General features: G+C 43.4%; 1 protein-coding gene across 1 annotated transcript in view; it reads left to right on the forward strand.

Moving 5' to 3' along the window:
- The window catches only part of HPCAL1 (hippocalcin like 1), a 184,821-nt gene that overhangs the window by 62,767 nt on the left and 104,911 nt on the right, over nucleotides 1–17,143 (forward strand). Inside the window, exon 2 of the mRNA XM_088444590.1 lies at nucleotides 12,415–12,479. The gene's annotated coding sequence lies outside the window, so the exon portion shown is untranslated. The remainder of the gene's footprint in view (nucleotides 1–12,414; nucleotides 12,480–17,143) is intronic.

The raw sequence follows: 17,143 nt of genomic DNA on the forward strand, positions 1-17,143 counted from the left end.
TAAATTGCGTTCAATTGAATCGAGCCCCATGTACAGTAGTTATCAGCAGGGTTGCTCGTACAGGTTCCGTCTGCAACATAAGCACCTGTCCGCTGCTTCCCTCCCCTTTTCTGTCCTTGGATGTGTAGATACTTCAATTTAAGAGGGTTTACTGCATTCTGCGGTTCTTGAGCAACCTGTATTCTGTGCTTTTTGTGTTCTTTTTCTGTGTGTGTGCATATTTCATTTAATGTTTACTGACCTTACTTGTCCTATTATCCCCATGCCTGTTGTTCTGATCGCCTGTTCCCAACTCAATTGATCTTCTACAATATGCCTGCAACCTTGACATATTGACTTGTTTTGTGGCATCTGCAATAACGCGAATGCATCAATATTACGGCAGTTTAACTATCCTGAAGGCTGATATTTATTGCTTGTGACACACCCAGAGCAAATAATTAAATATATATATTTATTTTTTGGTTGACTGTTGGCGTATAATTTTGTATTTTGGTCATTTTTGGAGAAGTATTGTTTTACACATATCAAACATAAATGTGCTGTCATCTTTTTCAGTCCATGTGGCTATCCTTTGCTAAACCATTGCTGACTTATTCAGGCAACGCAATTCACATTTAGTACTTTCTGAGTGTAACTTGGAATTTTTTTTTTTTTTCCTATTACATTAATGGCTGTTGCTGAGCTGTCATTCTTGGCAGCCAGTCTATTATCCTTTTTTATGTGGTGCATGTTTCAGCCCATTCACAGAATGTAAGGTGGTTTTTGTTTTATTGTAATGTGTTGTAATGCTTTAATAGTCATATAAAATGATGCAATGCTATTTTCTATTTACCATTTACTCCGTGTGCCGAGAGGTCAACTAGCAAAGTAAGAAGCCTTTTTACATAATTTTTTGTGGACATAGAGGGGTAAATTCAATTGTTAGTGCCGTGATAATTAATGGGCGCCCGTCGGAGGAGTTCATTTGTTTTTGGGCTTGTCACACACAATTAGGCAAGATTTAGTCACGTAAAATGGCTGAAAAACCACAGACTTATCGCACATTTCTACTCTCCACCTCAGGAGGGTGTGAGCGCATGTGTCCAGCCGCGGACGTTTGCTCGAACAGAGCAATGATTGAATTGCTCCGTCGGCCGCCCATTAGAGTCAGTTGAGTGAACTGAGTTTTCAACGGGTCAGAAGAAGCATATACTACACCTGACCTTAAGCATTGTAAATATGGCCCACATCCCGCTAAGTCTGCAAATGTTATACATTATTAAACCTGAATCCCATACCACTCAGCTGTCCAAATTTAGTCCATACGATTCAAAAAGACTGTCCCGATAGTTTGTAATTGTCACTTTTGTCCCGATACCCGGGAAGTTGGAAACATTGCACCCTTCACCCCATAGCTTCTGAAGTGACCACTCCCCAAAGCAGTGGGCCCGCACCCCTTGTCCTGATTCCCAGGAGGCTAATGTTGGGAGCTATGGAATCCAGAAATGATGTCTAACTAAACCCCTGTAATCAATCTGCGATGCACGGATGCAAATGCTGCTGAAAGTTGACCAGCTTTAGGCTGCAGGTATTCAGACTGCGACCTGCCTGCACCCACTCCCTCTAGTGCTTAGATTTGAACCTGGCCGACCCACATTTTTCAGGTGTATCCACGCATCACTGCTGGGCATTACTTCTGTTTAAGGACGCTTAAAAAGATGAAAATGTCTGCCATACTGCACTCATCTGCTCTTCACTCGTATACACAGCAACAGATCTTATGAGGAGTATAGGGATGGGATGCGGCATCTTACAATATATGGGGGACTGTAGTGACATCAATGTTAATACAGCCAGTTTCCCTATTACTGTCACCATTTTCATATTTGTGGTGCTCTGGCATTCAGGAAATTAGATCAAATGTAAAGAAAAAAAATTGTTTGAGACTATTTATAATCGATATGTATTGTCCCTTCTATTGGCTTATAATTAAAACAGATCTGTACTATTGCATGTCTGTGACAGGGAAATTACAGATTGGATGCCCCAATGGGGAAAGGGACTGTTGTGCCTAAATAATAATCTTATCCTGTGGTAGAAGTATGCAGCATGACCTGTACTCATTATGTTGACTCATGAGACGCTTGCGCTGGTGAATCTATATTTTTGTACAAGCAAACTTAATCTGTTTAAGACTGAGCTGATTGTCTTCCCACCCTACCACATAACCTAATTTCCCACTATTTCCTTATCAATAGATGGCATAACTATCTCATCTAGTCCCAAAGTGCGCTGTCTTGGAGTCATCCTGGACTGTTCGCTCTCCTTCAAACCACATATCCAGAACCTCTCACAGTCCTGTTGTTTCCATCTCAAGAATATTTCCAAGATCAGACCCTTTCTCACCCAGGATGCTACTAAAACCCTCATACACTGGTTATCTCCAGATTGGACTACTGTAACCTCCTTCTATCTGGCCTCCCCAACTCCCATCTCTCCTCTCCAGTCTGTCCTCAATGCTGCCGCTCGACTCATCTTTCTCTCCAAACGCTCTACATCTGCCTCCCCTCTCCTACAAGCCCTCCACTGGCTCCCCTTCCCTTTCAGAACCCAATTCAAGGTTCTCACCCATTCCTCTCCCATTTACATCTCTGACCTCCTCTACCTTCACTCTTCTGTCCGCCCTCTTCGTTCACTTCAAACACGCCGCCTTTCCTGCCAATTGATTACATCCTCCCACTCCCACAAGATTTTGCCCGTGCTGCTCCCCACCTTTGGAACTCCCTCCCTCTCCCCATCAGACTCTGCACCTCTCTACAATCATTCAAACGAGCTCTTAAGACCCACTTCTTCATTAAAGCCTTCCAGCTGTTATCCTAACTTGCTGCTACATCTTCCTTCCTCCCCGCCTACCCCATCTGTGTCACTCCTGTTTGTCTGCCCCTCCATTTTAGAATGTAAGCTCTTTTATTGAGCAGGGCCCTCTACCCTCTTGTGCTTCTCCCTACTGTATTTTCATTTATCTTACTCCCCACTAGGACAACTAACACTTGGGGCAGAATTCAATTGTTTCCAGCCCCCTTCGCACCTGACGGAACTATTCAATTGTTGCTGCTGTCGGGCGAGATCAGCTGCCAGCGCTCAATTTCAGCTCGCAGCCCCAGGGGGTGCGAGCTGAAATGGGCGTAAAGTGACCTGTTTGGGCACCCAAATGGCACTTTTTCGCGATCGCACCCAGCACTTTGGTCGGGGGTAGCTGATTCACGCTGCTAAACCCGACCACTTTGGGCGCCATCAGAGCGAAAAGCAGGAACAATTGAATAGCGGCCCGCGATCTCCCGTCACTTTATGCTGGAGATCCGGACCGCGAAAACAATTGAATACTGCCCTTGGCTGCTTATGTGGGTGTAAAGGTTGCTAATATAGCAATGTTTATTATCCTTGTCCATGTATTGTATTGTAAGTCGTTGGTTTCTTATTTATGTACTTTGTAAGCTGCTGCGGAACACTTGTGGCGCCATATAAATTAATGATAACAAGCAGAGCAAGTTATCTGTCATGCACATGAGATAACAGCATATTCTTTAAGTGCTGTAATGTTCATCCTGTAATAGCATGGGATTACCAAACATTTTTATCCTCCCAGATTGTCTCAGATGGTGCTATTTTTATATAATCTGCATTAGGGAAGCGCTAGGCATCTCTTCAGTTGCAGCACAGAGTTAACAAGATTTACTATATTTAAAAAAAACTACACATAGCATTAGGACGGGCTGTAATAGTTTAATATGAGGTGTGTAGACAGCTAGCAGTCTTAATATTTAACCTTTCACTTTCTGCTTTCTAGCTTGCTGATCTGTCAATTGTTACGTGAAGCTTTGTGATGTAGCATGCATACAGTGTGTGCGTAAGAGTTAAGTGTACCTGTTTGCCCCCAGATAGTGGAGGCAGTAATTTATGTGAGATCAATAATCATTTGATGAATTCACATACCTGCCAACATAATCATGTAAACTTTGGACACAATCAATCCTACACTTGAATTGCCCTAACTAGTTAACTTTTCTGAAACTCCGCCCACTGTGTAACAGGGCTATGTTCCGCCCTGAGCTGGCCCCTGCTCCTTGAACGTGTGATGTCATGAGGAGGGGGCGGGGTCCACTCCACGGCACTAGGAAGGAGAGAGCACTGCCTGGACTGTCCTAAATACGATCTGGGCATCTCTACGGGCTGCTGGGTGCGCGTGCATGGGGGGGGGGTCTGTGCAGGGCCCTGAGCATCAGAACCTCTCGCACACGCCCCTAGCTACAGCCCTGTTTGTGTGTAAGCCATAGGAATTGGGTTTTAATGTGGAAAACAAGACTTCATGTCTGTATTGTACACTAGCTGTCAGATTGCTTTTTGTATGGTAGCTGAGAGATCTGATTGTATGCTGTTTGTGTACTAGCCTGCAAAATGAGCTACCGCATCTGTTCATCGTTTCACCCACATGTGTGCCTGAAGGATAGATGTATCAAAGCTTCGAGCGAGAGAAAGTGGAGATAAATCCCCAATGCAACCGATCCGCTTCTGGTTATTTATCTAGTACCGTTTGTAAAATGATAGAAGCTGATTGGTTGCTATGGGCAAATTGTCAACTGTATCTCTCTGGAAGGTTTTGATATACTGTATCTCCCTCCTGTATCTTTTCCCAGTTTGGTCAAATAACTGACTGGCTCTGCCAGTGTAATGACGTATTGTAAGAATTCCTGATGGGTTAGCTGAGCATGCGCCTTTAGCCTGTCCCGATGCCCGACTTCCTAGCCAGCCAAATCAAACTTCCTAAAGAAAAGTGGAGTGGCTTCTATAGAAACCAATCAGATTTTAGCTATTTTATAGAATTTACTAGATAACTAATAGCTAGAAGCTGATTGGTTCTATGGGGCAACAACACCTCCCTGTCCTCTTTAGAAAGTTTACTGAATCTCCCCCTTATCCCTTCATAATGAAACCTCCTCAAACTCGCCTGTCTTCTTTGTAATATCGGTTTTCTCTCTGATTTGGAAACAAAGCTCCACCTTGGGCATTTATCACTTCATCGATCTGCCTGTCATTACATATTTGCTAAAGCTCTTTTGTCTATGGCTGTATCCTATTTTAGGGACTGACTGACACAAATTTCCACTTAAATTGTCGGCACTGATGATTCTGAACACTGGCTAATGATATTGAGTAAAATGTGGTGGTTTTTACCATTTTCAGATCAATTTCAAACCTTTTTATTTTAGCTTGTATAAAATATCATGAAGGGCTCTGTGTAATTAAGTAGCTGGAGTGTTTTCTGTGTTGGTGGTAGAGTTAATAATTGATGCTAAACTGCAGTAGACTGTGTGAAAGGAACTGTAATTTTAATGTGGCATTCATTAGGAAATCTCCTTTAAACCGTAACCAATAAAGTAAGTTGTTTTTTTAAGTGGAAATGTAAAATCCAGAGGGGAGGTCCAAAGGTCAAATGCGGGGGGGCAGTTGGCTTCCTCGTAGTACCGACCCTGCTGCTCAGTGATTGGTTCCATGCAATGCTGTGCGATGATACCAATCACATCCTACTGCAGTGGAAGCTGGGTCTGATGACGCCTGTCGCTAGAACGTGGCCCTGCCCACTTCACAAGTAAAGAAAGTGGACCTGGCAGGGTGGCCTGCTCTCCCAAGAGGACTTCCTGACAGTGGTTGTCTTCTGTACTTGCAGAGAGAGTAGGAAAGTGAAAATACTCCATCAGCATTGTTCTGTATTTTGTAACCTTAATCCATATTAGTTGAGATTACCATACATAATGACTGCTTGTAGTTGGGAGCTAGTGATCAACTATATTTCCAAAACTGTGGCTCACAATGTTCATGTTGTACGTGGTAGGAGCAGAATTTGGCGTGTGGTGCTCCCAGTCCTACCCCAGTCACACCACTGAGCAGAATCACACAGTGGTAACTTGCAAACGGTAAAACTACTCCTCCTAAACCCCACAACAACTGCACTTCGCAATATTACCGGTGACTTCAAGGGTCACCAGCACGGGCACTAAAATGGGCATCGCTGCCCTCCCAACCTGCTGTTTCAGAAGGCTGAATTCAGGAGTCTGATCCATTCACAGCAGAGGCCATTATATATGTTTTTAAGTTGAAGCAAGAAGTTCTATTTTAATAATAATGCAGAGTATTCTTTCACTCATTGGCAGCCCAGAGCGGCCAGTGAAGGACATTGTCATTTGTCCCCGAGAAGATCCAGTGGTCTTCCCTTTGCCAGGTATACAGTAAGTAACGCCATCTCATCGCTTTCCGCTGTTTGATGAATTGTGAAGACACTGCAGTCGCATTAGCAGGTCAAATAGATCAATGATTTCTCTGCGGTATCCCTGTTAGATAGGAGGAATTGGTGATGACCCCTTTCTCCAGCCAAAAGTCACTTATCGCTGATTCATAACTAGACCCCTTAAGGGGCCTATCCATTAGACGACTTTCTGAACGACGCGACCAAAACCAGGAGGTTTTGGTCGCATCATTCAGAAAGTCGTCTAATGTAGAAGCCGGCAAGGACCAGCGATGTGCGTGCACGCTGGGTCTTTGCCGACTATCTGTGGATCGTCCGGTTCGGCATGTTCTCAGATAGGTCAGTCTCCTGCACTGAATGACGTTCAGTGAATGCCGTTCAGTGCGAGCACCGCACCTAGGTGACCTGAAGGACTGAACGCTAGTCGTTCAGTTTTTCAAGTCACCTAATGGATTGGTCCCTTTTTAATCTTATTTTTTGTTTTGTGTAATTTTGTCTTTTGAAAGAAACCTGACTATTGTACTATGGGCCTGATTCAGCATGGATCGCAATTGTAACCACGTAAGCAGAACAGCCGATGGTGCGTACTGCGTATGCACCGCAGTGCGCAGGTTAGCATTGCAATCGCACTGCGATCACACATGCAGATAGAAAGCCATCGCAGAGTGAGTGACAGGACGTTAGCGCTTGAGGGTGGTGACGGGGGAGTGGTCGGAGAAACGCAGGCGTGCCAGTCCATTTGAATGCCGTTGCCTGACTAGCATAAATTAGCCACTGCGACGGCATATGCAGCCTCACTGCGTGCGACGAGAATTGCAATTTCTGAGACGGGCAGAGCTGCTGTAATTGTGTGCGAGGATCCAATGTTACTGATGTATACACAGGACTGCGAGGTCTTACGGATGTGAGGAAGCGGTGCTGAGCGGTTGCGAACATGAGCATATTTTGGCAGCACAGCTTCGTGTGATTACGCAGCCGCGATCGCAATACCGATCCATGCTGAATCAGGTCTTATATGACTTAGCAGGCCTTTATTTGTTGTTTTAGATGCTTTATGATGTGATGGGCAACCAGGCAGCCCTCCAAGCTTTCTCCTGCAGCCCCCAGATTCTACCGTCTTTACCTCTCATTGGTCCTTTTTTTCTTTGCTCATACTGAATAAGGTGCAGCTTGGCAGGTCATAAAACAGAGAAATAAGACTCTGATGTTACTGTGACGCTAAAGTGTGTGTGCATGCCATTACACAGCCAGACCACGGACTAAATTCCCAGCAGCCTCTGCAGCTGCCGAAGTAGTCGGGAGGACATCACATGATGGGTGTGAGGTGGTAAGGACAAGCGACAGAAGACAGCTGGCCGGGGAGGTGAGGCAGTAAGCAGTGGTGTCAGGCAGGGGAGACAGAGAGGAAGCGTCAGAAGCTGTAAGACTGAGGAGGGGGAGAATGCACGCACTTGGCCAATGTTTTCGCACTGCACATGCACGAACTAGCCAGTGTGATCGGGTAAGGGTGCGCAGACTACACGCTGTGTGTAAGCAGACCCTTCCGATATTGACTGACAGGAAGTGCTGTTTGTGGGTGGTGACGGGGGTGCGTCGGGCGAACGCAGGCGTGCCTGTGCGTTGGGATGCCGTTATAGGGGCGTGTATACTTAAGGCAGTGCGGCGGCATCCTCTATTGTGCGTGTGAGTCCGATGTTTGCGCTGTCCTGCGTACAAATTGAGCATTGAGTAAAGGGAGATGGGCGGTGCTATGTATTGCTGGGCGTCTGCATCCTCGTGCTGCGGTTGCCGTGCGTATGCATTGATTAGCATATACACGCAGCGGCCGGGTGCGTGCGTTCTCTCCCTTGCTGAATCCGGCCCTGAGGCAGGATAGAGACCAGTGCACTGAGGGCAGTAATGGAATCCGTGTTTGGCAGTTGGAGTGAGAGGAAGAAGACACTTTTTGTACTTGTAGGCATTGCAATTAGCACTTTTAAAGGGGACTCTATTACAGTACTCACTGGATGCGATTGGCAGGAATCTGGCCTAATGCTGAGTACTCCATGTAATGATACAGCGCACCCTCCATGCACAATGCGGTGTACATCAGCGTGATGTCATCCCATGTTGTATGTAACAGCATCGTCCCATCTGCTGGGCATGTGGTTATATATAATATGACAGGCTCAATCCACGGCACTCGATCATCTGGGGTGCCCTTGGTATGTGACCACACCATCTACATAAATATCATACAAACTATATATATATATATATTATAAAAATTTTTTATGGTCAAGATTATTTCATTACCAGACACTGCTTTATTCACATCACTGCTGTATGCAACAATCTATGGTCTGGGGAAGTGTTGTATAGCAATTGTACAGTGTCTGTATCATCCACTATATGACTCAAAACCTTTCCTTTTAGTTGCTACAATAAAAGACATTATGTATACTAACAAATAAGTTGGCAGGGTTAGTGTATGCATTTAAAGATTAACTCCACCCATAAACATGTTTTTTTTTTTTTTTTGTGTTTCCTTCCCGGTTCCCTCTATCATAACTGTCATTCCATAGAGTTCATCGCCACCAGCACTGTAGTAAACTCTTACCATCATCAATCACGGCTAGGAAATTGCTAAAATGCCAAGTATTTTATATCATGCAGGCGTTGTGTGACTTAATGCCAGAAAGTAAAGAAAGGAGGGTGCAGGTTATTCCCAGCTTTCTGCACCTATTACATGTAATACAACAAATGTTCTTACAGCTTAGGCAGGATTCAAAGCATTCTAAAAATTCTTGTTATTTAATTTCTACATCTCACACTGCACGTATTGTTATAACCCCCCTCCCCCCTGCAAGAATACAGCTCCAGCCATTTAGTACGACGTATAAGTAAACATGAGACATCTGTGAAGCACTGAACTGGCCTCCTTGAGATTTGTACCCATGAAGTCTAATTTTTTATTTATTTTTTTTCTCCAGCGATCGCTCACAAGTGAAGATAAATAAAAAAACTAAAAAAAAAATTTCTGGAATTTACTGAGCTAAAGTTTTTAGTGCCTGGAAACAGAAATCTGATCTAAACTTCTATGTGTAAGAGAATGGTGCTTTAGATCTTGCACAGTAGCTGCATGTGATTAGTGTGGCCACAGTTATACCAAAGGGGTACGATTTATGGAACGTATGTCTTTGACGATATCCTGTCAAGGATCACTTGCAATGTCGCAAGATTTATAGCTGCTTAGGACGACTTAGAGTATACACTTTAGAGGGAAAGGGATTAAAATACCGGTGGCTGTTTTCAAATCCCGACAGCGGATGCCCGACAGGATGAAGATCCCGACTGGGGCAGGTAAGTACCCTAACCCTCCCCTGTCCCCACCCTAACCCTCCCTTAGTGGTGCTCCCTTAGGTGTAGTGCTCCCGGGAGGGACTTAGGGTTAGGCACCCCCCCAGGAGGTTAGGGTTAGGCTAGGGGGAGGGAGGGTTAGGGTTAGGCACCCCCAGGGGGAGGTTAGTGTTAGGTCCCCCCCTGGGGGACTTAGGGCATGAGAAGGCTGCCATCGCGACCAGCACAGGGTTAGCCCTGCAAACCTAGGCAGCAGGGAAGGGGGGGTTAGGTTTAGGCACAGGGGGGAGGTTAGGGTTAGGCACCCCTAAGGAGTGTTAGGGGGGTTAGGTTAGTTGATGCTTACCTTTTTAGGACGATCAGGATTTCCAGCGCTGCCGGGTAGCCACTGTCGGGAATTGAAACGCCGGCCATGCGCCCGCTGGTAATACATATCACACCCGCCCTCCACACTATTCACATACCACTGTATTTCCCACTTATTTCTTTTTGCTGTTGCTTTGGTTAATTGCGGTTAGTAGTAAATTTGCACACATTATACAAACATGTTGATGATCTTTAATTGCTGTGTTATCTGGTATTTCTGAGACGTAACCTGTACTGCTGCATCTTCTTTGTTTGTTTGTTTTTTTTCTCCCATTTATTTTTTTTTTTGCTTTTTGCTTTGTTGTCTTTTGTATTGTTTCATAAAAAGAACTTTTAAAAATGACCCTATTTTTAAAAGTTTGCCATTATAGTTAGAGAACTTTGTAATGTTGTAACTGGTGCTTGCTAGTAACAATAAAAGATCTACTGTTCCTTGACATATTAATATGGTGTGTATGTCTGTCCTGGGTGTCTCGATTGTGTGTTGTGTTGTGTGTTTAAGTTTGCATGCGTCTTTTTGAATGCTTGCAAACCTGGAGGTTATAGGGCCTGTGAATTCTCATACTGGGACAGAATTTAAGCGCTTTACCTGTGTGTTATCAGCCATTACAGGCTTGAAATTGCGCTGGCGGCAATGCACTTAAATGGGCTTATTTTATAGTAATTCTACTGCGTGTAGCGCAAATTCTCAATCGCAAAACTCCTGAGATTATTACAGTTGTATTTGAGAATGGTATTTTTAGTCCTTATTATATAGACCAACGTCTATTTGGTGTCCTGACACTTAAGGTGCGTATCCACTAGCAGATGGTGGAACGGCAGTACGATTACAACATTGTAATCGTAGTCGTTCCCCTTTCCCCTGCAGTGTCTACACTGGACGATATGTAGTTCAGTGCAGGCATCCTCCCTCATCCCTGAACATGGTCAATCTGTCGTTATCGGCATGTTCAGGCGATGATTGATGTCGGAAACTACCAGCAGGAGCGCGCATCGCTGGTCGTTTCCGACATTTTCATGCCCAATTAATGAGCGATAACGATATCATTTAATCACTAATTTTAATCAGCAAGTGGATACCCGCCTTTAGGCCACTCAGGGGGCAATTCAGTTGTTAAGTGACCGGGAGCTATTGAATAGTTTGGAGGGCTAACCCTGTGCTGGTCGCGATGGCAGCCTTCTCATGCCCTAAAGCACAGGATTAGCCACAGTTTCTCCCATGCTGAGTGCAGGGTGCACTACAGTTTATTGCGTCTGACACTCGTGACCAGCCCTAATGCACCACTTTACATGGATTTCTGCAAGCACTTCAGAAGGGTGCCTTCCGCCTGCACCCAAACCATGCCAGGAAAAGTTCCCTCAGAGCATTATGGCACAAACAGAACACCTTTATTTTGTAAAACAACCTTCAGGACCGTGCAGTTGTTAGCATTGACACCACACATGCACGCACTCGTTGCACATGAAGATCACCTGATCACCTTTCTCCCACTGCTCATTTATAATAAGCCTGTGGTTTGTGCACCACTGACCTCGCCAACGTACCTTGCCAGGTTTATGCACAGTAGTCTGGTGATTAATGCACAGCAAAGTCCCCTATTTTAGCTGCTTAACATTGGCCTGAGCCACATCTTTGTCTTATCTGCGACCTCCTTATCCAGAAAGTTCTGAAAATGGGAACATAAACTATTTCTGCAGCTCTGTAAGGTATTATGCCCCAATCTGATCACTGAGCGCCACCATTATAATCGCTGGCAGGCTCACAGCTAAGCAACTTAATGACGGGAATTCCAGAGGATTCTGGGAAAGGTAGAGGGTGGTGGGTGTGTTTCCCATCACAACCAGTCAGGTTCTAGCAATCCTATTCTAGACTGTACCAGGTAAATGATGGCTATAATCCGACAGGCTACTAGAGGTGACACTCCCATATTCCTCTTAGTAGCTTAGTAAATCTACCCCTAGCGAATCTTGTATATTTAGGTCTAGTGATCACAATTGCATAAAGCATCTGGAGAGCCCTAAATCATGTGCATTCTAGTAAACCGACTCAAACACACGGGTGTATAGTGTGCATGTATTCTACAGGCCTTATATCAAAAGACAAACACTCTTGTAAAATTCCTGCACTCCATCCTGGTCAGGTAAGCACGTTTGTAACCATTTGAAGAATGCACAGATTCGCTAGGCACCATTACACATCTTACAGGCATGTCACTACCCGTAATCCTTGTCTACGGTTTAGCCGGGGTATGACAATGGGATGAATAAAGCTGGCAGTCTCTTTTGTTAGTGCCTGCACTGTGGAGTATTTTTGTCACTCTACCCTGACCAGACTTATTATGTTTAGAATGTGACTGCATTAAATACCCTGTCACTTGATGTTAAAGTAACTTTTTTTTTTTTTTTTTGTCTTTTTCTTTCTACAGGATCTCGCTCCACTCGTCTCCCAAGTTGCACTTCTCCGGGTTTTGATGCAGAAGTCTCCTTTTTGGTAAGGACCGATAGCTATTCTCTCCTGTTTTATGGTGTTTTGCGAAAGTTTACAGCTGTAAAGGATTGAAATTGAACATAAAACTGATGCCTTAAGGCAAAGTAGTGATGATCGGTCTCAGTCCCTTTTGTCGCTCCCCGGTGGGACACACTTTTAAGGATTTTCCCTTAGCACATGTGGCCTCAATTTCTGCCCAACATCCTTTTTTAGCTGTGTCTTTATTAAATCAAAAGTAGTTGGAGGTGCTTGAAAAGTCAGTTTAAATTGTATATTCTTGGCAATGAATCTACAGTCTACTGCATGTGCTAATAATTAATTAAGGTACTGGTGTCATTATGGTCTTATTATTGATGTGCCTTTTTTCTTTTTTTACCATGTTAAGCTAAAATCACTGAAGGAATGAGATATTGTACCTAAACCTCTTAAATTTGATAACGCTGTCAGTACCACTAAATGAACTGTGAGTTTGTTTGTTGGTAACGATGTACCCAACAGTGCAGAGGGTTTGTTTCATTCTGGGTTTGATAAAGTGGCAATTTAATTTAATTTTACCTTTTTCAATCCTTCTGACAATTCAGCAAACTTCAACCCTATTACGTTTGGTCCTGAATGCTCGCCTCTCACCTATGAGAAACGAATGATGAGAAAATGTCTGTGGATTTACTGAAAGGCATTTTTTCAGGTTTCTGCAACTTTTTTAAAAACACAGATTCCGCAGTTTCTTCAAATTCCAATGGACTTACAGCAGGCAGTGCATTGTCCCACGTATAAACTTATCCTGCATGAAATTCTTAGTTCCTTCTTCACAGAACCAAGCCCTTTACTATTTGTAAACAATTTAGGTTTATTCTCACCTCCTAACACGCAGTGTATTGATGCCCAAACATCTTCCTGGCAGTTACACATTGGTATATTTTTTTCTATATCTCGAAGATTAATATCTAGAATAGTTTTGACTCCTCACTTTCTGAACATCTGTTTATTAAAATGGAACTGTTGCCTGCAGACTGTGTAGGCAGCCATTTTGTGGCTGAACCAAGAAGCCTAGTAACCACCGACTGGACTGAGCAATAAGGCACCTCTTATGATGCACAGCGCCCAATGAGAAAACCGTTCAGTTTCAGACTGATGAGAAACGAATGTAAACAAGGTGAGGGCTTTGGTGTATTACTGCAGCAGTACAAATGGAATATTGTTCCTGATAGCTAAAGGATTACCAGCAAACATAGAGAGCAGTGTGTCAGGCATATAATGTAGATTGGCGTCTTTTGTGAAGTAAGCTGGCTGAATGAATCAGGCGGCACAGATTAGTATGTACAGGTCATCACGACCCAAGAAGCCTTCATCTGATCTTGCAATACACGCTTGTGTTAGACTAATATTATGCACCGTACTTCACAGGGACCTTCCTTTTTTTTAATATTAGACATTTATAATAGCAAAATATTATACTTACCGACGGCCTAACTCATGTGAAGGCATCTGTGGTTCTCCTGTGCATTCTGATTATTGGCTGTACCCAGGATTACACATGCTGCAGTCTACAGCCATTTGCAAACTATACAGGTGCATAGTGACTGTAGCCTAATACCACTAGAAGTTACCACCATAATTCAATTTGAAGCAAAAAGTCAGTTTTTGTGGAAAAGTATCACCACTGACGTCATTTTTGTCGATTTTCATTTATCCCCGTATTAATTTCAGTGTCTTTTCACCAGCGCGATAACTCAATGCAATGTAATAGGCGAAAATTTTGCCTATGAACACCCGGCGGAAAAAAGTGCAGAATTGGGGTTTTGGGGTGAAAACTTACGGGGACCACCCTTTTTACACCCCTTGACGCTAACCGCATCAAATTAGACAAAGGACACCCCAAAAAAGCACTTTGAAAAAATGGGTGAAAAATAAAAAGCTTGGGTACAAATTCAAAAACTAGCGATATAGAATTTGGGGGGTCTACAAGTATGAGGGAGGTGTATTTTTGATTGCAGGTGCTTGCTGAAGGTGCGTATTTGGCACTATTTAATTATTTACTTTACACATTTTAAAATATGCTTGCACCCATTTTCATGTACCCCAAATTTGATGGGAATACTTATTTTCACCAAAAAAAGTTGCAAAATGCTATTCTTCACCACTTGCTGGAAGTCGTGAAATAGCGCCTATTCAGACAATTTAAAAAGCCCCAATATCTTCAGCAGGGCTATTCGGGGGTACCCATAGTGATTCGCCCCCATGTCAGAGCATCTTTTGGGGGGTGTCATACTGATTTCCCCAAAACTGGCAGAACTTTTCGCCAATTGCAGTTTCGCCGGGTCCCGTTTTCGCCAATTCCAAATTGAATATGGGGATACGAGAGGAAGCGAGTGATACTTTTTCGCACAGAAAAGCAGCGAAGACGTCAAAGTCCGGCAATGGACTTTTCGCTCCAAATTGAATACGGCCCTAAGTCTCAAGGTAAAACTGTTCTACAGATATGTCCACATACATCTGTCCTCTGTGCGCTACAAGTCACGTTGCACAACGTGTGAGAGCAGTGTGAGTCGGTATATGCGCTATATTCTGTGTGCAACTGCAGTGGTATTTATGCAAAACACTATGTTAGTGTCACAGCCACTGACACTGTAACGTAGCATTACGCATGCAGATACACCCGCAGTCACACACAGAATATAGGCATGCCGCATGTCATTTTAATCAGCAGAAGCTGCTTGCTGTAGGTGTCCTATCCGCACCGCTGTGCGACTAAGGCACATTGGAAGGTAAAACATTGCACAAAAAGATGTTCGGCGCTGCAGAGTCACGCCAGGGCATGGTGCCACGAGAAGGGCTGTCAAGTGCGCAAGGAGGCTAGGTGTACGAGGACACATCTGTAATTCCATTTTACTTTTAATTTGAGTTAATTAAGAATTTGCTTTGATTTAAAGATATCGGGTGGAAAATTTGGATCGGCCTTGTGAAGCCATATTTGTGGCTTCGGCCAATGTTCATGAGTATTGCAGCCTGTCGGTGTAAATCGGTACCTGATGTCTATTGGTAAAGGAGAGATGTCATTGGTTTTACTGGTTCCTGGTGAATTGCAGCATTCTCACAAATATTGTTTTAGGATACAAAATGGCAACCTCCACAGGGTACAGATGACTTTAACAATATGTCTGACAGGAAATTATCTCAATTGCCTATTTCTGCTGTAGTACATAATTCTTAAGTATTTGACTTGGATATCTGTGGAGCTCCCAAACTTGTGTTTGTTCTCTGAGCTGGTTGATTTAAGAGTGTGTTTTCCAGTGTTACACTCTGCTTTCTTCCACCTTCTGCTCACTGGCTTCTGCATTCATACCCCGCTCAGGTTATACAGTATGTTCTCTATATTGGTAGTGGTCAAACTTTCACTGTTTGCCTGACTACACCTGAAAAAAAAGTCGTAATACAGAAACTTGCAAATATCAGTGCATGCTACCAGAGGTGTAGTGTGAGGCCAAGGAGCCCCCCTCCCCATACAGAATTTCACCATAGGGGATGCTGCCCGCATGTTAGGGTAATTTGTTTACCATTTAGGATTTGTTCTTCCACTTCAGAGACCCTCTTCTGCTGTATAATACATGCACAAATGATTATTAAATAATTTTTTATATTTCATAAATGTTATGAGTGTAGAGAACAGATATAGGTTACTTTTACATCCCCCAAACCTAGGACCTTGCAAAGGAAAGGTAAGTTTTAGGAGGTATGCTTTTTGTCCATTACCTCTAAAATGCCACCACACATCTCCATGCCCTTTTTTATGCCACCGTACTCCTCTAAAAGCCCCTTTTTAATGCCACTGGGCTTCTCTGAATGCCCATTTTAATGCCATCAGACTCCTCCAAATGTCCTGTATGTCTCCGCACTCCTTCACATGCCACTCTTATGCCCTGAAACCTCTCCACATATGTGTAATAAAAAGTTATTTAACTTCTAAATCTTTTGTTAATTGAAATGAATGGTTGCTCTGCAGACATTGGAGGGGAGGGGGGGTGAGATGCATTACACTTTCTGAAGAGAACCAGTGGAGAAGTTGCCCATAGCAACCTGTCAGCTTTTACTTCTCATTTGTCAAGTACAGTCTATACAGTGATGGCTAGATGCTGCACACACAGGATATCAAAAGTGTGTGTGTGTGTGTATATGTATATACATATGTGTGTATGTATGTATGTGTGTATGTATATGTATGTGTGTATATATATATATATATATATATATATATATATATATATATATATATATATATTCATACATACAGTCGGGTCCATAAATATTGGGACATTGACAGAATTTTCATATTTTGGGCTCTATTCACCACCACAATGGCTTTGAAATGAAACAAACAAGATGTGATTTACCTGCAGATTTAATTTGAGGGTAATTACATCCAAATCAGGTGAACAGTGTAGAAATTGCAACGGTTTCTATATGTACCTCCCACTTTTTAAGGGGCCAAAAGTAATGGGACAAACTAAACAATCCTAAATCTAACTTTCACTTTTTAATACTTTGTTGCAAATCCTTTGCAGGCAATTACAGCCTGAAGTCTGGAACACATAGACATCACCAGACACTGGGTTTCATCCCTGGTGATGCTCTGCCAGGCCTCTACTGCAAACGTCTTCAGTTCCTGCTTG

The sequence above is a fragment of the Taudactylus pleione genome, unplaced genomic scaffold, assembly GCF_031769625.1.
Source record: "Taudactylus pleione unplaced genomic scaffold, aTauple2 ptg000367l, whole genome shotgun sequence".
In the NCBI taxonomy this organism is placed as follows: Eukaryota; Metazoa; Chordata; class Amphibia; order Anura; family Myobatrachidae; genus Taudactylus; species Taudactylus pleione.